This window comes from Aquarana catesbeiana, linkage group LG04 (genome assembly GCF_042186555.1).
Source record: "Aquarana catesbeiana isolate 2022-GZ linkage group LG04, ASM4218655v1, whole genome shotgun sequence".
Taxonomy (NCBI): Eukaryota; Metazoa; Chordata; class Amphibia; order Anura; family Ranidae; genus Aquarana; species Aquarana catesbeiana.
In genome coordinates, this window is record NC_133327.1 from 660,893,005 (window position 1) to 660,918,358 (window position 25,354).

Below are 25,354 nucleotides of genomic sequence, written 5' to 3' on the forward strand. Positions count from 1 at the left end.
CGGGAAACACATTAACCTTTCAATTTATCGTTCGTTCGGAAGCAAACTTCCAAACTTGTCCTTCGTTTTTTTTGGCTCAAAAACGTCTCAACGATGATCGATTTTGTGCCCATTAACTGGCCGAAAAATGAACGAAGCGTCTAAATGACCGAATTTTGGCCGATTTTTCATATAGCGTATGGCCAGCATTACTTTTGCGCAAATCAATCAACTTTTTTTAACCAGAAATACGTAGCAGAATACATATCGGCCTAAACTAATGAAGAAATTCGATTTTTTTTTTCCCTTTTTTTTGAATTGGATGTTTTTTTATAGCAGAAAATATTTTTTTCTAAAAATTGTCGCTCTTCTTTTGTTTATTGCGCAAAAAAATAAAAGCCGCAGAGGTGATCAAATACCGCACGATTGTCAGTTACAATAGCGCAGTGCCGGATTGCAAAAAAAATGTCATGAAGGGGGGTAAATCTTCCGGAGCTGAAGAGGTTAAATGAAAGCCATTGCGGATTTTCCATTGTGGAGATGTCAGACTTCTTTCTTCTCTCACAGGAAATAAATGGAAGAACAGCACAGCGGTTTCCTCTTCACTTGTTACTTTGTATTCGGATTCCGGAAATGACCGTTGCTGGTTCGGAAACAGCTGGAGAAGCCATCTCCCGGTTACCAGGGGCAACGCCACCACGTGACCCCAGCCGCGTGCGCAACCCCCCCCTTCCTCGTGTCAGACTCTTCTCTCTCGCCCCGCCCTCCCAAGCCCAAGCCGCGTGCCCGGGCCACGCGCGCTCGCCGTCCCCATGGCAACGCATCGCGTGACTGCAGCAGATTTCCCGCGTCACCCTTCTGAAGGCTCCTCCCTGCGCCAGGAAAGGGTTAAAAAGCGTCGCCGTCGTCAGAGGAGGAGAAAGGAGAGCCCCGTCACGTGTCCGGCGGAGGTTGGTATGTGCGTCAGAGGCATGGCCCCGCCCACTCCTAACCACAAAGGCACAAAAAAGCCGCGAAACAAAAAAAAAAAAGACGAAACAGCTGTTAGCGGCGTTATTCACATTCAGTGAGGTGACAACATAAATAAAGTCGGCGGTGACCTTGTCTGTGTTATAGCACCGCCGCGACAGAGTGCGATAAAGCCGTGAGGTAAAAAAAAAATGAAAGGAATGGAGCAAGGCCTGGGCGTGGCTAGGAAGAGTGGGGGAGGTGGGCGTGGCCAGAAAGACGGGGAGGTGGGCGTGGCCGACAGTGCGTGCCTCGCGCCGAGGGCGGGGGGGAGGTTCCATTGGGCGCCGCGTTGCCATGGCGACACGGTGGGGGATTTGGTGGCGTTGCTTGTACGCGGATGGAGGGAGCAGCTGCTGATCTCTGACACATTCCCCCCCTATAGAGGCTCCGCACTGCCACAGCGTACCGGGGCACGGTTCATGCCGGTGAGTACACACCGGGGCGGAGGGGACCAGCGGTTAGGCCGGGGTGATATGGGAATGAAGAGAGCAGCTTCCTCATGACTGGGGTGGGGGAGGAAGGAAGCATGGAGGGGGACATTGTGTGGGGATATGACTGGAGTCATGTGTTCAGAGAAGACCTTCTGTGTAATGGGGGCCATTCATCATCACCTGACCATTCAGGGGCCACATGGGGCCCCTTATCATCCCATCTCCAAACAGCAATGTTTCTGGGTCCCACATGGACTCTTCATTATCACATGACCAATAAAGGGTCACAGACAATGTGTTGGAGACCCCTTATTATCACATGACCATTCAGGAACTGTGCTGACAATGTTTTGGGGCCCCACATGGGCCCCTCATTATCGCATGACCCATAGAATATCACATGGACAATGTTTGGGTGGCCTGTCCTCATTACATGTCCAATTGAGGGTCACAAGGACAATGTTTTGGGGCCCCTTATCACATGTCCAATAAAGGGTCATATGGACAAAGTTTTGGGACCCCTTATCACACGGCAAAGGGTCACATTGGACAATGCTTTGGGGCCCCTTATCGCATGTCCAATAAAGGGTCACATGGGCAATGTTTTGGGGCCCCTTATGGCATGTCCATTAGAGGGTAACAATGGACAATGTTTTGGGGCCCCTTATCACGTGTCCAATAGAGGGTCACATAAACAATGTTTCGGGGCACCATAGGGACCCTTCTTAATCGCATGCCCAAGAAAGCATCATTGTAGACCATGTTTTGGTGCCCCTTATCACACATACTGTGTTTTTGGCTCCCTCAGGGGTTCCTTATCACATGACCAATGAGAGATCACATAGACAACGTTTTGGTGAACATTCATCGTCCAATCAGCAATGAGGGGCCACAGAGGCAATGTTTTGGGGACCCCTCATCACATGTCCAAAGAAGGGTCACCTGGACAAAATTTTGGGGCCCTATAGGGATTCTTCTTAATCACATGTTCAATGAAGGATCATGTAAACAATGTTTCAGAACCGCCTTATTGTCACATGACCAATGAGGGAACACAGACAATGTTTTGGGGATCCCTTATGACATGACCAATGAGCAATTGCATAGACAATGTTTTGGGGCCCCACATGCACCTGGCCTCATCACACGACCAATAAAATATCACATAGACAATGTTTTGGGGACCATTCATCATCACATGACCATTGAAGGTCACATGGACAATATTTCGGGGACCCCTTATCGCATGTCCAAAGAAAGGTCACATAGACATAGTTTTGGGGCCCGATAGGGACCTTTTTAATCACATGTTCATTAAAGGATCGCATAGATGAGGGGGCCCCCTTATTGTTGCATAGCCAATGAAGGACCCCCTACAATAAGGGACCCTCCATCACATGTCCAGGAGAAGATCACATGGACAAGGTTTTGGGGCCTTGCAGAGGCTCTAAATCATCACATGTCCCATGGAGGATCATATAGATATTGTTATGAGACCCTTCTTGATCACATAGAAATCGTTTCTGGGCTTCTAAGGGACCCTTTATTGTCACATTCTCCATGAAAGAGTACATAGATGACATTTTGGGGTCCCACAGTGACCCTTTATGAGGACCCGTCAAATGAAGGATCATATAGGCATTGGTTTCAGAACCCTTAACTAGCACCACGTCTGAAGATAATACAGAATTGTCCTCCCCTCTCCCTCTACCAGTAGATGTGGGTGTATGGTGAGCATGGTCGGTGTGCCGTGTCCTCTGGCCGTGTTTATTGTTTGTGGCCTAGAGATGTCTATGAAGGATGAATGGTGTGACGGGGATTCCTCTGGCCATGTGCATTGTGTGGAGCTGTGCTGTGCTTAGCTTGTGTCCCAGATAAGCCATTGTATATAATGGGGGGGGCAATTTTTAGAAAACACCAGGAGGAGGGCTCTATGCAGCTGGAGTTCGGAGCTCTTACTACATGATCACATGGCACTGTTTTGGGACCCTTTATCATCACATGCTTCATGAACTGTCCTGAAATGTTGTCTCTCCATGTGATCATGTAATAAAGAAGAGCTCTGCACTTTGTGTCCAGCTTGTCAATGTTCTGATCACATTTCTTATTCATGTTCACTGTGACCAATCAGAATGATTGCAGCTCCCTCCTAACCCCATGCCAAGTCTCAGTATAAAGTGTGGGAAGAATCTACTCCATATAGGCAGCTGAAGTGTGCAGTTTGTGATCCAGGTCTGCTCTTATAGATCAGGTGATATACACATGTGTCATATAAGTAGCGATATACCTGAAAATTATAAAAAAATTGCCATCAATTCACCCCTCTACTAATAGATCCAGGTGTACCACCTAGTCTTGGTAGATCGCGTGGCTGTGCCGCCTTGTCTTAGTAGATCACGTGGCTGTGCCGCCTTGTCTTAGTAGATCACGTGGCTGTGCCGCCTAGTATTAGATTTCCTGGCTGTGCCAGCTATTATTAGTAGATCACGTGGCTGTGCCGTCTAGTATTAGTAGCTGGCGTGGCTGTGCCGCCTAGTGTTAGTAGCTGGCGTGGCTGTGCCGCCTAGTGTTAGTAGCTGGCGTGGCTGTGCCGCCTAGTGTTAGTAGCTGGCGTGGCTGTGCCGCCTAGTGTTAGTAGCTGGCGTGGCTGTGCCGCCTAGTGTTAGTAGCTGGCGTGGCTGTGCCGCCTAGTGTTAGTAGCTGGCGTGGCTGTGCCGCCTAGTGTTAGTAGCTGGTGTGGCTGTGCCGCCTAGTGTTAGTAGCTCACGCGGCTGGATTGAACTATGCATGCTTATGCGTGACACCGATCAGTCAATGTTATTGGATCCCACGGAAGTTGGTGACAGGAGTCAATTTTGTCCGGAGTCCTGATCCAGAGAAAGGAGGGATGGCAATTTTTGATATATTATACCTAAAGTACAGGAAGAGTACTTTGGATATCAACCGTGATCCAGATTTGTTTTTTATCAATCAGATGTCTTTGACATACATATGTATTATTAGAGCGACATCCCTGAATGCGATACAACATTGTCTTTCCTGTGGGTGTGTGGTGGGCATGGTTAGTGTCCTCTGGTCATATGTATTGTTTGTGGCTTGGAGATGTGTGAGGATGCAGGAATACCAGTCTATGATGGATTGCTCATGTGACCAGGGATTCCCCGCTCTGGGCCCTATGACATGCTAGAACACATCTGTGTATTTCTTAGAAGATCATGTGGGGGTCAGGTATGAGCTGTGCCTGACGCTTCAGCCTGCATGTTTGTGCACAGCATTGATCAGCCGGTGTATTTGGATTCCAGGAAAGTGGATCATGCCTGGGGTCCTCATCCAGTGTAACTACAGGAATGCCAGTTATAAAAAGGGAAGAAAAGACGCACACAAGGAAGGTGCTATGGGAAGCATATGTTTAGTCTGTGATCCAAGTTTGCTTTTATTATAGCTCAGCTTTCATTGACACAAATGTGTATCATAAGTAGAAACCTCTCCAAAAAATGATTCAAAATTGTCCTCCCTGCACCCTCCCCTAATGAATCCGGGGGTCTGGGGAGTATGGTCGGTGTGTGGTCATGTGTATTGTTTGGGGACCGGAGATGTGTGGATGGAGGGATACCGGTCTGTCTATGACGGATGAGTTGTGTGACCCGGGATTCCCAGCTTTGGTCTCGTTTGATATAATAATAACCCTTTGTGCTACCCAAGACTAGTAGCTCATGCAGTGGTAAGGTGTGAACGGCGCCTGCTTGTATGTAGCACCAATCGGGTAATGTTATTGGATCACACAGAAGTGGGTCAAGCCTTGGAGTCCTGATCCAGCATAAGAAGGGGTGTCCACAGGGCTGCCAATTCTACAAAGGGGGAGTTTTTGGGTACCGCATGTTTATTATTATTATTATTATTATTATTATTATACAGTGACAACCGTTTACTCAGCACTTTACAATTTAAAAGGGAGACAATGCAGTTATAATACAATAGATTCTGTGATTGCGGTCTGCTGACCCAGCTGTCATTGACATACATGTGCATTATAAGTATCTGTAAATGATACAAAATTGTCCCCCCTGCACCCTCTACTAATAGATGTGGGTATATGGTCGGTGTGCCGTGGCCTGGAGATGTGTGGCCCCTGGGATAGCAGCCTGTCAATGGGTAGGTGAGTTGTGTGATCAGGGATTCCCATGATACAACAACCCTATGTACTATGTAGAATCATCAGATCATGTTGGGGTCGGGTATGAACTGTTCATGACTCGTTCGCCTGCCTGGCACCGATCAGCCAGTATTATTGGATTCCATGTTAGTGGGTGATGCCTGGACTCTGGAGTCCTGATCCAGAGAAGGAGGGGTGCCAGCCTCTTTTTTTACTTTTAGCCCTACAATAGGCTGGCTGTGCAGAACATGCTGAGCAATCAGACATGGGCTGGGGAGAGGGTGGTGCTCTGTGATATGGCAGGCTTTGTTTCCACTTAACCTTTTAGCTGCTAGTTGTTGAATGAGGGGAATGCCACGTCTGTGCTCTCACTTCCTTATCTCCAGTCTATAGGGAGCACAATACTGAGGGCACATAGAGCAGTCCGCTTTTATTCTACATCCTGTTTTGCTTGCAGCTTTCTTTATTGAATACTCCTATTTCCTGTTTTTTCTTCTCTGTTCTCAGGCTAATGCAATCAGGTCTGGTTGCAATAAAACAAAAACTGCATGACATTGAACAAGGGTTACTGTACTTTGCTCTGGGTGTGGGTGTTGTCTTTTTTTTTTTTTTTTTTTACTTTGAACATCATAACTGGTAACTTTCTGAGTAGGTTGGCGGTTTATTAGGCTCCATGCACATTGAAGCTCATAAACGGCCGTTTTTGGGAGTTTGGGTGTTTTTTTTTGTTTTTTTTTTTTTTTAACAGCCCATAAACTCCCCTCTGTTATCCTATGTGTCCATGCACACATGGACGTTTTTGGATGTTTATCAGCAGTGGAGTTTATGGGCTGTTTTCTGAACGCCATAAAATTGCGTTCAGGAGTTGTTTTTCTGACCACAAAAAAAACACTGATAAACGCTAAAAAAGTCGCTCACCAGTGTTTTTTAACGTTTATAATCCATTGAAAAAAATAATTAAAAAAATTTTTTCAAGAAAAGAAAACACTAATAAATGCTATTGCAAAAACATTAAAAAAAACTTTGAAAGACTCACTGCAAAGCTACTGGCGTTTTTATAAAGTTATTTTAATGTCCAGTGTGCATGGAGCCTTATTGTGATGAATTGGAACGATCTTAAATGATAGACTGTATATGATGCCGTCTGTCATTTAACAGTAAGCCCCGGTTCACACAGAGGCGGCACGACTTGCAGGTCGCCTCACCAAGGCGACCTGCACACGACTTCCACGGCGACTTGCAAAACGACTTCTGTATAGAAGTCTATGCAGGTCGCCCCCAAAGTAGTACAAGAACCTTTTTCTAAGTCGTCGCTCCTATTAGAACGGTTCCATAGTACAGAATGGGAGGCGACTTGTCAGGCGGCTAGGTCACCTGACAAGTCGCCCCTGTGTGAATCGGCAGTAACACAGCAGACTTTGAGTCTCCCTGTAACAAAGTTTTATTATCCGGGAATAAGTTGTTTTTCAACTTTCTTTACCAGATGAAGCTGTCCAGCAAAAGTGGCAGTTAGTGGGTTGAGACAAAGCATTTAACACTGATAGGGGTGCCTTATTATTTTCTGTTTAAGCTTTTATCCCAAAAGGGGAAAAAACTGTCAGAGGCATAATCATTTAGGGGCAGTAGAAAAATGACAGCCTGTGCTTCCAGGAGCAGTAAAAACGTGTCTAACCATGTTTGACTTTTTTTTTTTTTGGGGCGTTTTTACATTTACAGGGAGTGTTTTTTAATGAAGAATGCTAATGCCAAAAAAAGTAGGAAATGTGCAAAAACACGGTAAGATGCGCAATAACGCTAAAGTAAAAACGCGCTGTTGTAGTGCTGGCGGTTTTAAAACGTCCTGTGTGCATGCCGTAGTATATGGGCGATCCGCTAATGACCAGGGAAGAGGCCTGAAGATTGGCATTCAGAAGAAAATGCCCACACAGGACATTTGGATGGGTGAGTGTTAAGCCTTTTAAAAGATTTAACGCAAAGCTCCACCTACTTGACCTCCCGGGAGAGTTCCCCCCCCTTCATGACCAGGCAAATTTTTGCGATAAGGCACTGCGTTCCTTTAACTGACAGTTGAGTGGTCATGCAACACTGTACCCAAATAAAAATTTTTATAAATTTTTTTTTTTTTTTTTTATAAATAGTGCTTTCTTTTGGGGATATGTGATCACCACTGTTTATTTTTTGTGCTGTAAACAAACAAAAAAGACCGACAGAACTTATAAAACATATTAAAAAAAAAAAAAAAAAAAATCCATTTTCATCATATATTTAGGCCAATGTGTATTCTGCCACATATTTTACATAAAAAATCCCAATAAGTGTATATTGATTTGTTTAAGCAAATATTATAGAGTCTACAAACTATGGTATGTATTTTTTTAATTTTTTTTTTTTTCATATACTAGTAATGGCAGCGATCAGCGTCTTATAGCGGGGACTGTGATATTGCTGCGCACAATTGGACACTAACTGTCACTTTGCGGGAACCAGTGATACTAATACAGTAATCAGTGCTAAAAACATGCACTGTCACTGTACTAATGACACTGGCTGGAAAGGGGTTAACTTCAGAGTCAATCAAAGGGTTAACCGTGTGCCTTGGCAGTGTTTTTGTGTACTGTTAGATGTGTTTTTTTTTTTTTTTCGTCCCTGCTATTTCAGACTTTTGCGTTTGAGGAAATATTTAACACACAAGTTCAGGAAAACGTCAATGGAAAACAGCATCAGCGTTTACAGGAGTATAAGTGCGTACAGCCATTCACTTCTATGGTTCAGCCATACATTCTTCCTGCGGCTCCCTTGGTGCAGGAAATGACTGATTTTTTTTTTTTTTTTCCCTCCTGCAATTGTTCGTGTTCATGTACCCTTAGGCTACAGAAAGTAAAGTGCAGAATGCAATGGTTTGTTTGGCTTTTCAGCCTCTCAGAACTCGGCTTTCATCAGCAAAGACTTGTCAGAGCCATAGTAAATTATTTCTTATTGATTGCTAAAAGGCTCTCACACTGTCTGTTGAGTTGCCTTGATCTGAATAGATCAAAACAAGGGCACATAAAAAAATAAAAATAGTTTTCGATTACATCATGTAGCATTGTGTGCAGAGCGCTGCAAAAAAAAAAAAAAATGAAGCAATATGCAATGCTTTGCACCACATGTTACATAGAATGTAGTGTCATTTTGTGATATTTCAACAATAAAGTTTTCTTTAAAAAAAAAAAAAAAAGTAAACCGTGCAATGTGTCGTAGCCCGCACATGTTTTAGCACGTGGGCTGGTGTGTACGAGCCTTAAAGGGGTTGTAAAGTCAGAAGGTTTTGTTTTTTTTTATCTTAATGCATTAAGATAAAAAAAAAAAAAAACCTGTGTGTAGCAGCCCCTCTAATACTTACCTGAGCCCTATCTCTATCCAGCGATGTCCAAGAGTGTCTCGGCCGTCCGGGATGCTCCCTCCTAATTGGCTGAGACGCAGCTGTGGAGCCATTGGCCCCCACTGCTGTCAATCAGTCAGTTAGCCAATCAAGAGTGAGGGGGCAGGGCCGAACCGTAGCTCTGTGTCTGAATGGACACACAGAGCTGCAGCTCAGCTCGAGTGCCCCCATGGCAAGCTGCTTGGTGTGGGGGGCACTCGACAGGAGTGAGGGGCCAGGAACATATTAGAGGGACCCGAGTAGAGGAGAACCGGGGCTGCTCTGTGTAAATCTACTGGAACAGAGCAGGTAAGTATGACATGTTTGTTATTTTTATAGGAAAACAAAGATGCTTTACAATCCCTTTAAGGGTTACTCTTCTGTAAATGGCTTTTCAATTTATAAATACAGACCCGCAGCTTATATATATATTTTTTAAAATTTATTAAATGTGTTTTTTTGTTTTGTTTTTTGTGTGTGTGTGTGTGTGTTAAATGGTAGTTACACAATTCTCAACTTCTCTCCACTGGCTTCTTGCGGCCTTGATGTGGAATGGCAGACTACAGATGTGGATGAATGATGATTTAGGTGTCTATTGTTCTTATTCACCACAGCCGTGCCAGCCAGTTTAATGAACTGCTCCATGTGTAAATGGAATGTTGTGTTTAGTTTTGCTTGCTGTGTGCCCTTTGTCCTCCAATAGCTTGAACTCTGTTTTGCTTTATAGCCTCTGCTATACACTCTTCATTAAGAGAGGCGACTCCTTTTGCTGCTGAACAAGCTGGGGTCCTCCTTTTGTAGACACACCTGGCTGCGGGGGCTGCACTGCAATTGCCTCTAGAAATTCCAAGGTCAAAGAATGGTATTGCCTGTTGTGAAAGCTTCCATTTTGCTTTGAATTGTGACCGACACGTGGTGTAAGAAAGCTGAGTAAGCAGTAGCTTGTTACCGGCTTGGCCTGTTCTTCCACCTCATTCTCTCACAGCCCTTTTTAGTCTATTTCAACATTCCTCCATACCTGCACTCATGTAACGTCTCTGGGGATGGGAGCTTCCTCTCTGTTTATGCTACCTGACAGCTGGTTTAAATGCTGTGCTTCCCTTGATCATTAAGGGATGTTCAGTGACGCTCTCATTACGGTTTTTAAACCTGAACTCCAGGTTGATGTTATTTTTTATATATATATATATATATATATATATATATATATATATATATATATATATATATATATATATATATATATATATATATATATATATATATATATATTTTTTTTTTTTTTAAATATTAGTAGTTTATATACCTAAATATGCCTAGGTGTGAACCTTATATTATACCCTGAACTGAGGAACTCAGACTGGGGGGTCAGCAGTAAGGTTCACTTACTGTATGTGTGCTGAATGGAGGAGAGAGCAGAGGAAGAATCTTATCAGTCAGCTGCTACTTATTCACTGTCCAGTCAGACTAACGGCAGGGAGGTGACCTAGCTGTCTTAAAGCAGTTGTAAACTGCTGGTGCTTTAAAAAAAAAAAAAAGCCCAGCAAACCAATGTCATAATGTGCTAGAATGAATCGCATACTAGCACGTTCTAATTGACTTCTCTTAGAACAAACGCCTCAATGTCACTGCTGAGACAGCTGATATTTTCCCACCAGTCTTCCTTCCGGGTTCGTGACCTCCGGAGGCATGATGGCATTACTCCCACGCATGCGCGCGGTAGCTGCCGTTTCCAGCACGGCTCTGAAGCTCTGGCACTGTAAGCCAGACCTTCAGAGCGCATACGCCGATGACGTCGAGTGCATGCACTCTGAATATCTTTTATACTGTGCAAGTTTAGGGGATATTCACGTTATCTACAGGTGAGCCTTCTTATAGGCTTACTTGTAGGTACAAGTGGTAGTACAGTTTACTAACACTTTAAGCGTGGATCGAAAATCATTAGAAAAAGTGTTCGATAAGCCCGATCATTCGACTTTAGAAACGTTAGTGGGTGGAATTTAGATTCTCGAAATGTCATGTGGGAATTTTGTTGCCTAATAAAATGATTTTCTAAACATTAGTAGGGAAATCGATCGTAAATAGTTTGAAAAAACGTACAGCGCATGTGCATTGATCGACAAAAAAATGTACCCTTTGTGTCGCTAACGATCAATAAAATATGTCGACAAGTGTGGGAAAACAATTCAATACAATAATGGCGTTAACGCAGTAGTTTGACAGATCTTTATCAAAAACAAAAGGTTTTTTTCGAAGGATTTTCTATTCATGTTTGGCCAGATTTAGGATGGGTTTACAGCAGATTCGGCAAAGCCTGGTACACACAGGTGTTTTTTTATTTATCATTTTTTTTTTTTTTTTTTATCCAACCCAGCGGGCTGAACGAAACAAAAAAACTTGGAGCTCACTGTACTAACTATGCCATGTTAGTACAGTGAACTGTTTTCTGACGGGGACTGAAGTAGTGTGATTTCAAAGCCTCGCCGTTGTGAACCAGGGTTTAGTCGCACAATGTGAAAGGAGCCTGTTCACACCGGTGCAACTTGTCATGTGATTTGACAGTTCCTAATCGCATGATAAATTGCAGCCCATCCCGGCAATAAAAACGCTCAATATCGCCGCAACTAATGTCGCAGCAATAATGAAAAAGTTTCCTGCACTATTTATTTTTTTGCGACTTGCACTGACTTTTGTTAAATGAAGCCGCAATGAAATCGGCAATGCATTTCGCACGAATGTGCGGCTTTTGAAATGGAGCTGAAGTAGTGCAATTTCCTAGCAGTACCGGTGTGAACCCGGGCTAAGAGTTTGTTGAGATGTTTGGTTTTTACAACTTAAAAAATGAATAAAAACGGCACGTTTTAATTTAGTTGGCGAAGGATCGAACATGCTTGTACACGTTGAAGGCTTATTGCTGTTATAGGATTCCATTTTTGAAGAGATACAATAATCCTTCACTGATAACATAATCCTTATATCTTGCTATTGGTCATCTCTCATAATGTGCCTGATAATAACTATTTACTCTTCCAGCTAGTGCAAACATTTAACAAGCCCAGCAAAATAAAGGCGCCATCAGGTAGAGCTTTTATTAATCGGGAATTGAAACACAATTTTACTGCAAACAGAGCGGTTTGTAATTGGTGCCTCTTGAAGGCTCGAGCCTTTTTAGCCATCCTATTGATGTATTGTTTTCTTGTGTAGAAGTCCTAGAGCTGGAGAGATTTATGAATTAACCTCTAATCCAGTTGTTTTATGTATATTGAATGGCTTATTCTAATAAACAGGGATAGTTCTAGGCATTTTTACATCCTTTTTTTTTTTTTTTTGGCCATTTTCCTGCGCCTGGGGAACTGCACATGCCACCTGCTATACAAGGGAAATGGCTGAGATCTTACTATTTGTAAAGAGTGCTTGTTTGCATTGGAGTTCACCAACACGTGCGCCTGGCACATTTCCCCAACCCAAAAATTCTGCAAAGCCGCATCAGAGGTTTACATGACTACAGTTGCTTACAGCCATTGACAGGCTATATGCAACACATGTGGTCCCCAGGGTGCAGGAAAGTCCTGTGAAATCTACACTAGGTATAGAAATTTTGGGGCCCCGTAATCCTATAGGGTGAAAGCGGCTGGGAGTGGGTACATCCTGACCCAAGGCACACTGCAGAGATGGAAATAATCTGACTGCCACATAGGGCTGAAACAACTAATCGATTAATCGACAACTAATCGATTATGAAATTAATCGATTACTATTTTCATAATCGATTAATCGGCCAGTAACATAATGGGGTTAAAAAAAGAACTAAAATGAGCTCTTTATAGTACAAATAGAGCAAATAATCTCTACTGTAAATAAATTAAATAAATACATTTAGTTGGTCTACCTGACCGTGGTTTGGTTTCAACAGAACCCCTCATTTTCCACTTCTTGATTAGAGTTTGAACACTGCTGATTGGCATTCTCAATTCCTTGGATATCTTTTTATATCCCTTTCCTGTTTTTTTTTACAGTTCAACTACCTTTTCCCGCAGATCCTTTGACAATTCGATTTTGACCCCACTAACAATTAGAAAATCGAACGAACGTTCTTAAAATGACATTTTTTGTCATTTGTCGGGGAAGACATTGTTTGTTTTTTTAAATAAAAAATAGATCTCTGAGTCTGATGTTATTTATCAGATTCACCCTTTAATAGTATATACAGTATATCTCTCCTCTAATAGTATATACAGTATATATCTCCTCTAATAGTATATACAGTATATCTCTCCTCTAATAGTATATACAGTATATCTCTCCTCTAATAGTATATACAGTATATCTCTCCTCTAATAGTATATACAGTATATCTCTCCTCTAATAGTATATACAGTATATCTCTTCTGTCTGTTATTCTCAGAGTGGATTAGATATTTTGCTCCCTAACCATATAGTTGGTTACTTATATTCACCACTGCATAGAGATATTTAAGAATAAATTGCCTTTTTTTAAAACTTTACATATTAACTAAATGATGCACCACACTTTTTTTTAAGGTTATTAACCGATTAATCGATTAATCGAAACAATAATCGGCCAACTAATCGATTATGACAGTAATCGTTAGTTGCAGCCCTACTGCCACACACCATTTCCAGTCATACAATGCAACAGATAAAAGCAATGAGAACAAAGAAGAATGGCGCCACATCCGGAAGCAAAATTGAAATAAATAAGATTTCTCTGGCTGCGGACCAGGCAGGTACCCGGATCTTACCAGCAGCTCATCAGATCCTTACAGGTGGCTTTGAGCGGTGTGCACCCAGCTCTTTCTCTCAACAGATTAAAGCCGCATCAGCTTGCTCCATGCAAGCCACCTACCCAACGCATTTCACCTCACTCCGTTGCCTAAAGTGATATTAAAGTCTCACCTTTTTTTTTTATTTAATAAGATTTTTTTTTTTTATACTTGCCTGCTCTGTGCAGTGGTGTTGTACAGAGCAGTCCAAATCCTCCTCTTCTTGGGTCCCTCACTGGTGATCCTGGCCCCTCCCTCCGAGTGCCCCCCACAGCCTGCTATGGGGGGCACCCAAACCACTGCTCTGTCTGTCTATTCAGATACGGAGCCACGGCTCGGCCCCACCCCCTCTCTCTCCTGACTGGCTGAGACAGTCAGGAGGGAGAGTCCTGGACAGCTGAGTCTCTCGTGCAACATCACTGGGTCAAGATGGAGCTCAGGTAAATCATGAGGGGGGCTGCTGCATACAGAAGGGTTTTTTTTTTTCTTATTTTTTTAATGCATTAAGATGGAAAAAAAAAACCTTCTGCCCTTAGAACCACTTTAATCATGGAGGTATAATCACCTCAAGCCCCACGGCGGGGCAAAAAGATTTGGGGGGCATGATGTGCATGGAGCAAGCTGAGGCTGCTTTTTATGTGTTGAATTTATGACCGGGAATAGTGTGCGGCCACCAAAATATCTCCATCTCTGAGGGAACAACAAAGGGGGAAGGAAATTGGGACTTTATATGAAACTGCGCCGGGTAGAGGCCGCAAGTTTCCATCCCTATGACACAATATCTAAAAACTCACAAGCATAAGCCAGTGGGTAAAGGAAAAGGAGGTGGGACTTTGAATGAAGCCAATGGTTTGCAAGCCGACACATAACGGTGGGTCAATAAAATTCTTTTATTGCATGTTCATACAAACAATGGTATCAGACACTATCAATTTAACACTTGGTAAAATGTTAACAATGATAACCAAGGATCAACATAAGGACCATTAGTATAGTTATCAAATATAATGGGGTAACATGAGTAATAACATGGGTATGAGCAATATTACTGAAGATGGACAAGGGATCACCAGGTGTCAGAAAGCATAGCTGGTTAAAACAAGGTAATAACTGCCTGATAGCTGGCCTCAAATTCCTGTTAAAGGGTAAAACTCTGTGTAGCATGGATTGGAACAATAAAGGGCAACCGGTAGCTCGACGCGTTTCGTGGTTCAAGACCACTCATCAGGAGCAGACATGTCAAGTTTCTGGAAATTAAAGATAATAATAATAGTATCATGGGTCAGAGTTATAATGGGTACAAGGGGCTGAGTAATCCCCCAAAAGCAAAAGTACTCACAGCAGGCATGGGTAGATGGTGAATGGCCAGGTACGGCAACCGTCCGGGACTGATGCCGGGCCGGGAGCTGAGGCGGGCCCCCCCGCCGCGGCGACCAAAACAGGCACCCCCCCAAAAAACGATGCAGAGCCACGAGGCACCCTAGGGTAGAGAGTGATAGATAAGTGATGATACAGGGGGTATTGGTACAGAGGGAAAGTGTGTGAGCTGGATAAAGATAGGGGGGAAAAGTGGGAGGAGGGGGGGGGGAGAAAGGGTGGAAAAAAAGGGGAGGGAGAGAGGAGGAATAGTAGGGGAGGGGGGGGGGGGGTGGGCATGGTGTGGAATTCTGTAGGTGGGTGGATGAAGTGAGGAGAAGAGTGAAGGAAAGAAGAGTGGGTAAAGCTGGAAAGTAACATGTGATCGAACAAAGGTAAAGTGGCATTACCTGTGTGACAGGGTGGTGTGGAGTAGGAACCACCACCACATTGTAGTGTATCTGTAGTGTGCCTCGAACGCCGCACCGCCCCAGGTAAAAAAGAGCGCCCATATATAGGCGCCGCCGCGGGGAGGCCCGCCAACGTCACGCACGCACGGCCAAAGGTGGGAGGAGCCACAGCGGGGGGCCGACCAATGATCGGCGGCCGCTGGGACCAACCCACCAAGCCTGCGAGCATAGCAACAACAGCGCAGAGGGCGCGGCGGCGTCGGGAGACGCAGCGCACGTCCGTCGCGGGTGGCGTGACGTCGATGGGCAGTGGAGGCAAGCCCCGCCCCCCCCCCCACACACGCCCACCAAAACGGGCGGGCGGGGGAGGAGGGGGGGGGGGAACATGTTGCCGACGGTGCCCATCGCAGCTCCCGGGCAGGCAAGGGCCGGACGGCCCACCGGCCAGCCACGAGCCATCCGCCCAGGATTGGATTAAAATAATGATCAATCAAGGCTGAAGGTAAACCATAATTCAAAGTCCCACCTCCTTTTCCTTTACCCACTGGCTTATGCTTGTGAGTTTTTAGATATTCCATCTCTGAGGGATAGGAAATGCTGACATTTCTCAATGAACCCTGAAAGTTTAATGGGACTTGTAGCAAGCTGCCATATTCTGTCTGTAGTAATTTTTTTTTTTTTTTGGTCTCCATTTAAAAAATACAAGCAAAGATCTTATTGATTGTAAGTGACTGCAGTCTTTTTTTTTTTTTTTTTTTTTAATTTGTTTTTGCTTTGATCAACCAGCCTTTTGTGGTTAGATTTCTAGTGTAATAAAGGTGATATAAAAGATACAGATGTATGCAAGCAGGGCAGGAGTGTGAGGCGAAGAAGCAGTACAATAAGCAAATCAGTTCATGTGCTGACAAGAAATTTGCTGTTAGGAGGAGACAGCCAGAGTGATCGGGAGATGAGCTCCTCACTGTGCTGCTTCTACTTCCAGTATCCAGAATCAGAATGCGTTAAATCCAGGATGGGCTCAAAGGAAGTGTGGTGAATGCTCATCATCAGACTGAGTACATCTTTGTGAATGGACCCGCAGCCTCCTGGGACCTGTGGCGTGTCCCCGGAGGTTTCGGGCAGGGATTGTGGGGGGGGAATGACTTCCGGTGCAATCGCCTAGGTGATTCAAGCAAAAGTAGGAGCAGGTACCTGCCAGAAAAATGTACTCACTTCCCTAAAAAAAAAGTGACCAGAGAGGTGGGGGGAGGCGAACGTAAAGCAGAACTTCCTTTTTAGTTGAAGTTCCACTTGAAGGTAAAACATTTTTTAGTCTTTAGAACCACTTTAAACATAAATTCTAGGCCAAGCTGAGCAATTATGTATGTCTGCAAACTTGCCAGAAGACTTGCTTGAAGCAGTTTATCAATGCCTGTGTATTCGGCATCCCCCTTTTATCTGTTTGCTATCACTTGTAATATCAGGATATGTTGGGGGCAGTTTTAGGGAAGTCAAATCTTGTAAGCACAGTTGCAATCATCCCTTCCTGAAAAGCGCAATCCTTTTATTGCCAAACAGTCACATGTTGTATATCCCTCATTGCATCCAGTGTAAGTACCAATGATCAACTCCTTCTGCGGAGATCTGTCATTCAAGATCATTTCAAGACCCTTTCCAGTATTTTTTTTTTCTTTTAATATTCTTCAGTATAGTCCTGAATATTATTGCAGGCCAATAGTGGTGCCTGTTACTTTTGTGGGCTGACCACTTGGTTTGCTGGAAATATGCAACGTCAGTAGATGCTATGTTTACTATGCTTCATTTCTTTTTCACAAACAGACATAGTAAACTGTTTACTATGCTTCAGATATGAATGGACACAGTGATCCTTCAGAAAAGGAAGGGCCCCTAAATTACATATTTACCGCCTTCCCCCTTCTCCTTCCTGAAACGATCCCTGCGGCAGCTGGAAGGAGGGAGAGAAGAGAGCCGGCAGCAGTGTGTGGGGGTGGGGGGGGGTCGGCCAGGGAAGCACACAGGGGGCCTAGGCAGCAGAAGGAAGGAGAACCTGGGTGGCATTTACTGGAACGGAAACCATGTAGTCGTCTTGTCCCCCCCCCCCCTCCCCCACCCCCCGCAGCAGCTTCTCCTCCCGCCCGATGGCATACAGCTACTGCAGAGGGGACTGTGTGTTTTTTGTTTTTTTTCTCTTTTCCTGGAGAAGTCTTTTCTTTCCAAAAACTCTTTTTTCTCTTTTAAAGATGAGCGGTTTTATATTGTACATCTACTCTGCGTTGCTAATGATCTTGTCTAGCCTAAATGCCTAAGGGCCTTTGATCAATTCTATGCTCCGCCATCAAGCTATCTCGTCTCTCTCTCGCCCCGCTCTTGCAGTGAGATGCATGGAATGACATAAGAGCTTCTGTTAAATAGGACGCAATCTTTGAAACATGCACGGTTGTTGTGCTTAATCTTAAGACCTCCACTCAGCTTTGCCATTACAAAGAAAGACGTTCTGTCATTTGAAAAGATTTCACTATAAAAATAACATGGTGTTTGCTCCAGGTTTGGGATTTGATAGATTTCGGGAGCAATCTGGTAAGTAGTAACAGCTCCTAATGACTACATGTCATTCACGTAATGATAGAGCACAATGGAATGATGTGGATTAAAGCCAAAAGAAACTTCAAGTAATCTTCAAATAGCTTTTCACAGACCAGTCTTCTAAATGACTTTGAGTTCTTCGTACATCCAGTTGCGGCAATGAGGATGATTAATTTAAATGTACGCATAATTGGCCATGCATCCTTGTACAATTTTCATCTTCTCACTTAATTCTCACTTCGTGATCTATTGGATTGTCGTCTGTGCTACATTAACATCCGACTGTAGGGAAAGAAATGGCTAGTTTAGCCTGTTGATAAGTGAACTTCGTCAAGGCCCAGACCATGGTTCATGGTGTATCACCGCTCCAATGGCTTTGAGAGATGTGACGTTAGTGGACGCATACAGAAGCTGCAATGGAGATCTGAAAGTGTGAATGACCTAAGCGATGCACAAGTATCACTGTGCATGGAGTTGGGCATTAAAGTGTTACTACGCCCAGGACCCTGCATTTACTACATCTGGTCTCCCACAGCACAAAGAACATGGAAATACAATTGTTTTATAAAGATAAACTGCTAAATACCTTTTCTCATCTGCAGTTAAAGCAGTCTTGTGACTTCTATCAGTGTCTGGTAATAGCTTGTAGGAGGAGTTTTCATTTTTCCCCTGACTGTCTTATGAGGCTGCAGGACCCCTGACCCTCTGTCTGGACAGTGCTGATTGGCCCTGTGCTGATCACATGCACCCTCCCCAAGAAAAAAAAAAACCTCTCTAGCAATTCGCACTAAACTGAGCATGTGCAGTGTGACTCCAAGGCTCTGTTCTATCAGGGGATGATTTGGGGACAGTGGAAGGGGTGGATCAGAGAAGACGGGATCAAGCAGGATTTTTACACAATGCAGAGGATTAACCCCTCAGACTCCACAGTGAGTATAACAAGCGTGCTTTGCTGCATATACAGACTTTATTTTACTGTGGGTTTAGTAACACTTTAACTCTGTTAACGCATATATGCGGCCTTCTGCTTCAAGTCTTTGCAGGCATCACCTCGGTACTGTTTTATTAGAGCCTATGGACGGCTTTCTTGTAATAACAACCGATGAGGCTAATCAGCCACTAGGGTGTTATTACAAGCAGCGCGAGGAGACGTCCCCCCTCCCACCGCCTTTCCCGGCTTGCCCGGGCTCTCCCGTCGCACCGGGAGGCCTGAGCGACCTGCCGGCATGTCTGCCGCCAGAGACCCGAACAAAGCCGGAATAGGATTTGATAGGGTCTCGGATCTAGTAACCCGAAAGCAATGTCATGCCATCACTTCCGGTATACTGAAGCCTTAAAGGTGCCAGATTGAAAAAAAAAAAAGTCTGTATTTAAAACAGCCAAACTTGGCGTTTTGAATGCTTTTTAGGGTTTTTTTTTTTTTTTTTTTGTTTTTTTTAGACCCCAGATCTCTCCAAAAAAAAATTACCTGACTTGCTGTCACAAGGGATGTATACATTCCTTGTGACAGCATTAAAAGTGGTTAAAATATTACAGGGACAGCGTAAAAAATAAAAAATGAAGTAAGAAGAAAAAAACATTTTAAAGCGCCCCATCCCTCCGCTCTCGCGCACAGAACCAAACGCATACGTAAGTTGCGCCTGCAAATGTAAACAGTGTTCAAACCACACATGTGAGGTCTTGCCGCGATTGTTGGGTCGAGAGCAATAGTTCTAGCACCAGACCTTCTCTGTAACGAACGGTTAATTTTTTTTTTTTTTAAAGCGTCACCTATGGAGATTTTTAAGTACTATAGTTTGTCGCCATTTCACAAGTGTGCGCAATTTTAAAGCATGACATATAAGGTATCTATTTAATATGCGTAACATCATCTTTCACATTGTACAAAAAATTGGGCTAAATTTACTGTGTTTTTTTTCCAAAGAAATTGCTTTTGAAAGACCGCTGCACAAATACAGTGTGACTTAAAATATTGCAATGACCGCCATTTTATTCTCTAGGGTCTCTGCTATATTATGTGTGTGTGTGTGTGTATATATAAACACACACACAAACATTATATAAATAAAACTATTTTTCAGAAATAAAAAAAAATGATAATTGGCATGTGTGTATGTATTCACCCCCTTTGTTATGAAGCCCATAAAAAGCTCTGGTGCAACCAATTACCTTCAGAAGTCACATAATTAGTGAAATGATGTCCACCTGTGTGCAATCTAAGTGTCACATGGTCTGCCATTACATATACACACCTTTTTGAAAGGCCCCAGAGGCTGCAACACCTAAGCAAGAGGCACCACCAACCAAACACTGCCATGAAGACAAAGGAACTCTCCAAACAAGTAAGGCACAATGTTGTTGAGAAGTACAAGTCAGGGTTAGGTTATAAAACAAAAAAAAAAAATATCCAAATCTTTGATGATTCCTAGGAGCACCATCAAATCTATCATAACCAAATGGAAAGAACATGGCATAACAGCAAACCTGCCAAGAGATGTCCGCACACCAAAACTCACGGACCGGGCAAGGAGGGCATTAATCGGAGAGGCAGCACAGAGACCTAAGGTAACCCCGGAGGAGCTGCAGAGTTCCACAGCAGAGACTGGAGTATCTGTACATAGGACGACAATAAGCCGCACACTCCATAGAGTTGGGCTTTATGGCAGAGTGGCCAGAAGAAAGCCATTACTTTCAGCAAAAAACAAAATGGCACGTTTTGAGTTTGCGAAAAGGCATTCCTCCATGCATTCCCAAAATGTATTGAGGAAGGTGCTCTGGTTTGATGAGACTAAAATGTAACTTTTTGGCCATCAAAGAAAACGCTATGTCTGGCGTAAACCCAACACATCACATCACCCAAAGAACACCATCCCCACCGTGAAACATGGTGGTGGCAGCATCATGCTGTGGGGATGTTTTTCAGCAGTCGGGACTGGGAAACTGGTCAGAGTTGAGGGAAAGATGGATGGTGCTAAATACAGGGATACTCTTGAGCAAAACCTGTACCACCCTGTGTGTGATTTGAGGCTAGGACAGAGGTTCACCTTCCAGCAGGACAATGACCCCAAACACACTGCTAAAGCAACACTTCAGTGGTTTAAGGGGAAACGTGTAAATGTGTTGGAATGGCCTAGTCAAAGCCCAGACCTCAATCCAATAGAAAATCTGTGGTCAGACTTAGATTGCTTTTCACAAGCGCATACCATCCAGCTTGAAGGAGCTGGAGCAGTTTTGCAAGGAGGAATGGGTAAAAATCCCAGTGGTAAAATGTGGCAAGCTCATAGAGACTTATCCAAAGAGACTTGGAGCTGTGATAGCCACAAAAGGTGGCTCTACAAAGTATTGACTTTAGGGGGGTGAATAGATATGCACATTGACTTTTTCTGTTATTTTGTCCTATTTGTTGTTTGCTTCACAATAAAAAAAAAATATCTTCAAAGTTGTGGGCATGTTCTGTAAATTAAAATGATGCAAATCCTCAAACAATCCATGTTAATTCCAGGTTGTGAGGCAACAAAACATGAAAAATGCCAAGGGGGGTGAATACTTTTGCAAGGCACTGTGTGTATATGTGTGTGTGTGTGTGTGTGTGTGTGTGTGTATATATATATATATATATATATATATATATATATATATATATATATATATATATATATATATATATATATATATATATATATATATATATATATATATATATATATATATATAAATTTATTTTATTCTTTAATAATTTTTTAATTGAATGAAGGGGCTGGTAAATGACACATTTACCTGCACCTTCCCCGCTCCTGATAGATCTCCGCAGCAGCCAGTGGGAGGGGGAAACACAGCAGTGGGGGACAGGAAAGCAGATGGGGATATTTTCCTCCTGCAGCCGCTGAATGTCTGCGAGAGGGAGAGGAGGAGAAGCAAGCATTCAGCGGCTACATGGAGGTTTCAATTCCACTACAATGCTGCTGACCCCGCCAATCTCCTATCTAGGTGTACAGGTGGGCTGCACAGGCCCCCTGGAGCATGGGGCCGGGTCGCAATGGCAACCCCTGTATGTATGTATGTATGTGTCCCTGGTTACCAATAATATGCAGCACATGTTTTTACTGCAAACCACCTCAAACATGACATCATGGTAGGAAATGCTTATCAAAAATTAACTGTGCTTCTGGAAGAAACTGGGGTGGGGCGTGTATTTAGGGTATTTTCTAAATTCAGCTTTCGCATAGCTTTAGGTGTTTCCTTTTTAATAGCTGAACTATTGGTATTTGTTGGTCCTAATATAAATTCGTCTCACTTGCAGCATCTACTGTATGTTGCGCCCTTTGAAGTATGCAAAAAACATTTGAACAGTTTTTTTGAAATCTTGTTAACAAGCTACCAGCATGCACAAATGGTCGTGTGTGTTCTTTTGTTTGGGACAATGTGTTCAATGTACTGGACTCCTGCTTTGATTGTTGGAGTGATTTCTTGTATCAAATGATCTGGCAGCATGGTTAATGTACCACTTTTCCCTTTTCACACCTTCCGTTGCTTGGAAAATGATCCACAAGGCTCCTAATAATGTCCTGTTGTTGAGAGGCTTACTTTATTATAGCCAGAGTTCAAGCTATTCACATTCAGATTGTGGAGGATTTGCATAACAGTTGCATACTTGAGTAGGATAAAAGAGCCATCTTTGTTACCAGTTCAGCTAATTTCCAACTCTTTCAAATGGGCACCTCTTGCCACAGGCAAGTCAAAGTAGTCTCCATGTATAGAAACAAAGGACGTTGTTTCTCAAAGGGTGACGAATGGTGGAGTTTAACATTTCACAAAATCTCTGAATTTTTTTTTTTTTTTAATTTATTTTTAAGCCTCTGTCCATATTAATCTGGGAAGGTAGAAAGGTTCCCCCCACTTCTGTTTTCATAGCAGCAATGTCTTCCTTTGTTTAGCACGTCGTTGCTGTGATGGGCTATTCTGTAGAAAAATCCCCAGTTCTCTGAAGTAGGCAGCGGACACTTAGCCTTGGACTACATTCACGCCGGCGCATGTCTGCAGATGGCTGCGTTCAGAGGTGGCTAAATGCTACTTGTGGACACAGCAATGCTCTGGCCACATGCAAATTGGCTGTGGCCAGTCTGTGAGCTGCCAGAAATTCACAGAAACGCCGACCTGGCTGTGTCCAAAGTTTGATGGATTCCATATTATTGCTCGTGGTTCTTTAATAAAATGTCCGACAAGCCCTTCTAGGTGTGATGGTCAGGTGTTTTATAATAGGGTTGCACTAATACCATTTTTTTTTTTTTATCGACTGGAGGGAGGAAGTAATCACCGCTCCATAGGAGGTCAATCAGAAACTTCTCCTCCAGACTGGAAGCCTCAGGTGCCGGCAATGCTTGTAACGATAGACATGAGGAATGTCCTGGACAGCCGCACTCAAATAGAAACTGCCTTTATTCAGTAAAAACAATAAAAGTACATATATGCCAAAGCAGGAAGAGGGAAGCTGACGTGTTTCACACTGTCGTCGGTGCTTAATCATAGCTGATGATTAAGCACTGACAGTGTGAAACGCGTCAGCTTCCCTCTTCCTGCTGTGGCACATATGTACTTTTATTGTTTTTACTGAATAAAGGCAGTTTCTATTTGAGTGCGACTGTCCAGGACTTTCCTCATGTCTACAAATGCTTTCAGTCGAGTACTCGCCAATACCAAGCACCGATACTTTGCGGTGCGATTTGCAGAAATAAAAACAAAATTGGCGCAAATTGCACTGCAGAGAATCGCATGCAACTTAAACAGGAATGTGGTGTGATTTTTGTACAAATTGCATGTGATTTTCACGCCCCCCTCCCGGTGTGTGTAAAGGGATTAAAGCGCCATCTAGTGGGCAGTTTAAAAAATGTTAACTCACAGTACATGTCTGGCCACATGTAAAAAATCTACATCGTTGTCCCGATCTGATGACGATCAAATGATGATGGCAAGTCAGGGCCACTGGAGGTGCTCACAGGGTTGGAGAAGTTCTGGGACTCCATGGGTATAGGATGTAAGTGATGTCTGCTTTGGGGCACACCGCCTCTGCATCTCCTCCGGCCGCCCTGATTTTGTTATCGATGGACCGGGACACCTATGTGGATTAATCGCACCCTGTTCATGCGAACCACTGCGGGGTGTATGTTGTCAACGACACCCCAAAAATCTGTTTGCAAAACACAGTGCAATTTGCAGAATCAAATTGCATGGGTGTGAACACCCATTTGATTTTGGTGCCTCAAAAAAAAGGGCTCTGCACGATTTTGATGCGGTGTGATTTGAGCCATACAAAGTGAATTGGCTCAAATCGCACTGCTGCAGATTGCATGTGATGTGAACAGGAATGCAGTGCAATCCCTGTCCAAATTGCATGCGTTTCCTGCACCACACCAGTGTGAACTGGACCTTAAAGGAGAAGTATAGCTACAGCTCGTTTGGCTGTACTTCTGTAGATCACAGGAGTGCAATTGGCCTTGCACTCCTGTGACCCATTTTCAATAGAGAGCGGGCTGAAGTCTGCTCACTGCTGATGTCACAGAAGTCGACACCCGGCTCAGCCTCTCAGCGAACCGCTGAGAGCCTGAGCTGGCCGCTCCGCCTCCTCCACAGCCCAGTGCTCCAGTGAGCGAGGAGGGGGGTAACGCAGAGAGCTGTGACTGACAGTCAGCAGCTCTCTGCTCAAGGAGCTGTCAGAACCGAGCGATCGGCTGTGTTTGATAGCTCGGTTCTTAGTGTTGGAGGCCCCAGTGGACAGATGCATCCACCTAGGCAAGTATGATACTGGGGGAAAAAAACTCTAACCCTATGCTTCTCTTTTACGGTTCAGTAAATCTTATTTTCAGTGGGAAATTATTTTGAACAATTTTTGAAATTTACAAATAATTACTTAGATTATTTTTTTTTGTAAATATTAATAAAATAATAAGACCTATGCTTTGTAGTGGGTCAAGATTGTGTCTTCCAAGTCTGAGTCCGGCCTCATCCTAAATATGCAGATCAGTTTTGGGCACCAGATCGCAAAAAGGAGATTATGGAATTGGTAATGAGTAGAGAAGGGCAGCTTTAATTAATAAATTAAAAAAGATAAACCGTTTTATTTTTACCCCCGAGAACAGGCAGTGGAGGATGTGATCACCTGTAAATGCCAAAATTACTTCTATAGTAAAGTTGAAGGAAAGTTAAAGTAATTATAAAGGATTTTTTTTTAAATAACAAACCTTTTATACTTA

General features: G+C 43.5%; 1 protein-coding gene across 1 annotated transcript in view; it reads left to right on the forward strand.

Annotated features, from left to right (window-relative positions):
* Positions 1-369: 369 nt before the first annotated feature.
* Positions 370-25,354, forward strand: part of FOXN2 (forkhead box N2) — a 71,972-nt gene continuing 46,987 nt past the window's right edge. The window contains exon 1 of the mRNA XM_073628522.1: positions 370-1,415. The gene's annotated coding sequence lies outside the window, so the exon portion shown is untranslated. The remainder of the gene's footprint in view (positions 1,416-25,354) is intronic.